Here is a 4,071-nt window from a genome sequence, read left to right on the forward strand (position 1 = left end):
GGAGTCACTTGTGGCGGCTCTTGATGCATTTAGCAATGAGGCGATGCCCTTAGGCCTAGAGGTCTCCTGGACCAAGACCAAGATTCAGGACTTTGGGGGCCTGTTAGGGGAACCCATTCAGCCGATCCATGTTTGCGGCAAGGACATTAAAGTTACAGAAAGTTTTCCATACCTTGGTAGCATAGTCCATATCTCTGGGTTGTCAGACCAAGAAGTCAGTAGATGGATTGGTCTGGCAATAGGAGCCATGACCTCAATCAACAAGAGCGTTTGGAGATGTCGGTACCTATGCAGAAGGACCAAGCTGCGTGTCTTCAAGGCCTTGATACTGCCAGTTTTGCTCTATGGAAGTGAAACCTGGATGCTATCCAGTGTCTTGGAGTCTCACCTTGATGCCTTTTGTAACAAGTCCCTTCGCTGGATCATGGGATACAGTTGGCAGGACCACGTGTCCAACCGGCAGTTATACCGTAAGACTGGCATGGGACCTGTTACTTGCATAATCCAGGATCGCCAACTCAGGCTATATGGCCACCTAGCTCGTCTCCCTGTGGACGACCCTGCCCATCAGGTTGTCTCTCTGCGAGACAACCCTGGGTGGAGGAGACCTGTGGGACGACCCAGGAGATCATGGCTTGGGCAGCTCGACGAGACCTGTCGCGAGGAAGTAGAGATGGGCCGTGGGCCTGCCTGGAGACCCGCCGCGAGGGATCCTCGTGGCTGGAAGCGAAGGGTGGATGCGGCCATGCGCCCCCGTCGGCATTAGCCCCTTGATGATGATGATGAAACATATATATATATATATATATATATATGATTATATACATATCGTTATATATATAATCATATGTACACGATTATATATGCATATATATATATATATATATATATATATATATATATATATATATATATATATATATATATTATATTATATATATGCATATATGTATATTTGTATATATATACTTATATATATGTATGTACATATTTGTATATGTATATATAATTTATACACATGTGTGTATGTATGTATAAATATACATACATAGGTAGATAAACAGATAGATAGAGATTTAAAAGGATATGTTTATGGATGTGTATAAATATTCATACATACATGCATATTTGTCTGGTTGTATATATACATATATATACATACATATATATTTACATTTTTTCTTTTATTCTTTTTTAACGGTAGGTTCATGTTTGAGCCGCCGTGGTCACAGCGTGATACTTAATTGCAGTTTTCATGTTGTGATGCTCTTGCAGTGAGTACGTGGTAGGGTCCCCCGTTCCTTTCCACGGAGAGTGCCGGTGTTACCTTTTAGGTAATCGTTCTCTCTATTTTATCCGGGCTTGGGACAAGCACTGACTTGGGCTGGCTTGCCCACCCAGCGGCTAGGCAGGCAATCGAGGTGAAGTTCCTTGCCCAAGGGAACAACGCGCCGGCCGGTGACTCGAACCCTCGAACTCGGATTGCCGTCGTGCGAGTCTTGAGTCCGATGCTCTAACCACTCGGCCACCGCGGCTTGTATATTTATATAATGTATACAAATATAAACGAATATGCACGCGCGCGCCCACACACAAACACACACACACATACATACATATATATGTCTATGTATGTATGTATGTGTGTGCGTGTGTGTGTGTTCAGTTTAGTCAAATTCGTTATTGCTTCGAAATTTAAGATATACTGTTTATAATTTTAAGTGTGTTTTGAGTATACAGAGAGATGAAAACAGATTTGACAAACCCCACTAAAATGTTTTTGTTTTTCGTTTTTTTTTTCTAGGAGGGGGTATACCAATGCAATAATGAGAAAGGCTGATAGAGCTAATAAAATACAATAAATGAAATTAGATAATTTATATCAATATATGGCTGATTTCCTTAACTTTTTTCACAGTTAAATGGGGGGAGGAAGTCAGGGGAGTGAAGAGGGTTTGTGATCACTCTCCTTCAGACGGATCCCGACTCTCATCTCGCACAATTCTTTATAAATACTGGGTTTATAATGTTTTTACTAGAACTCTAGGTTACAAGGATGATTAAATGAATTATGATAAGGCTAAAGCCATAGGTCGAGTGTCGGTGTAATGATCTATAAGTATTATGAATAACTGTCGATCCTTGGTACGAAATCGTTAGCTGCATGGTTAATTAATCCAGGAACGCAAGTTCATATGTTCGTAAAGTAAGAGGCATGCAGAAGGGCGTGAACGAAGTTATAGAAATTAAGTGTAGGTGTACAGGTAACTTCAAGGGTTAACACTGCGTTTTGCGTGGTTATGCCCGAGATGGAGTGCGTGTCGACTTGAAGATACAGATTTATGGATTTGAACTCGTGCCCATCTAAGTCTAGAAAAACAATCCCACGGTTTACGTTAAGACCCCATCCCTGGCCACACCCTTACGTTCTTTAAATTATTCCTCTTGTGCTTTATATTTTCACTCTGCATTTAGTCCTTCCAAAAGCATTGTCAGGCAGAACTTCTGGCATATCGTAATTAAATTCTCTTAATGGAATTTAGAATTTGAAGCTGAGGGGACGCATAATGAAGTCTAAAAGCATCAAATCCAATTTTTACAAAAGTTTATTTCATTTAAAAGATTCAATAACCAAAAAAAAAAAAAAAAAAAAAAAAAAAAAAAAAAAAAAAAAAAAAAAAAAAAAAATTTTTTTTTTTTTTTTTTTTTTTTTTTTTTTTTTTTTTTTTTTTTTTTTTTTTTTTTTTTTTTTTTTTTTTTTTTTTTTTTAAATAAAATTTTTTAATAATTTTAATAATAAATTTTGCAAAAAACCTACCTTCAAGTTAAAGGCGAGGACCCCGGAGTGAAGGGGTTCGGAATTTTCCCCCCCGAAGTCCGACCTCACGGCAAAAATTTTCCCCCCTTTATTGGGTATATTTTCCCCTAAAAATATGTTAAAAAAAAAGAGGGGAATTCAAGTGACAAGGTGAAGGTAAAATTTTTTTTAAGAGAGGGGTACGTCCCCTTGGAAAAATCTTTTTTTAAATCATTTTATTTAAAAACCCAGTAATCAAAAAAAATTTTGAAAAGCTTATAAAAGTAAAAAAAAAATATTCATAACCCCAGTAAAATTCCCCTTTTTGGGTGTTAAAAAAAAAGGGCGAGAATAAATTTAAAATTCTATTTTTTAAAAAAACAAAAATAAAACCGTTCGAAAACCTTTTCCCGGAACCCCGAAAACTATTACCTCGTGTTTAAAAAATTTAACTTTTCAATTCCTCCAAGGCTGTACCAGTTGGGTTTTATAATAAATTCTCTAAGGTAAATTTGAACTGTAGGGGCATAGGAAAGAATTCTTTCGTTTTTTTTCATATAAATAAACAAAACCCCAAAAAATTAAAATAAAATAAATTTTAAAAACCAAAACCCCAATAATATTTATCACGGACATCACCTCACGTTTTAATTGTCAAATGCCACTACCCGACTCGCATCTGGGGGGCCCGTAGCAGGATTTATGCAAGTGGGAGGCTGTATCCCCCTTCCTGTTTAAAACCCTGGGCTCACCTCCCCTCCCGCAAGGGGATGAAACAAGTGGGAATCCTAAATAGAGGTTGAAAGGTAAAAATTCCTTCAGGAAAGGCCCGTGCTTCCCCCGAGAAATTTTAAAAACCCTTGGGGAAAAAAACAATAAAAATAATTAAAATGATTAAAAAAAAAAAACTTCTAAAGGGAAGAATATCCCTATCGAAATTTTAAAAATAAAAATGAAACATAATATCAACATTGCGCCATTTTCAACATAAAACTGTAAATTTCAATTGCCCGGGAAAAGGGTCCTTGTTTTCCGTATTCATCTAAAATCCCCGTGCCGGGTGTTCGGAGAGGGGTCGCCCGTGAGTTCCTCGATATCGTCGGGGGCCCCCAAACCTGTCCACACTTTCCTTCCCTAGCCCACCCCGGATTTTGGCGTCCTGACCATGAGGGGGTATTATTTTACCCCGTTGATTAGTGGGGTCCAAGAGGGATACTAGCGGGACCCGCTACTTCGTAACAGTGTAACTTTTTCCCGGCCCTTTAAAAGATCGT

This window comes from Penaeus monodon, chromosome 1 (assembly GCF_015228065.2).
Source record: "Penaeus monodon isolate SGIC_2016 chromosome 1, NSTDA_Pmon_1, whole genome shotgun sequence".
NCBI lineage: Eukaryota > Metazoa > Arthropoda > Malacostraca > Decapoda > Penaeidae > Penaeus > Penaeus monodon.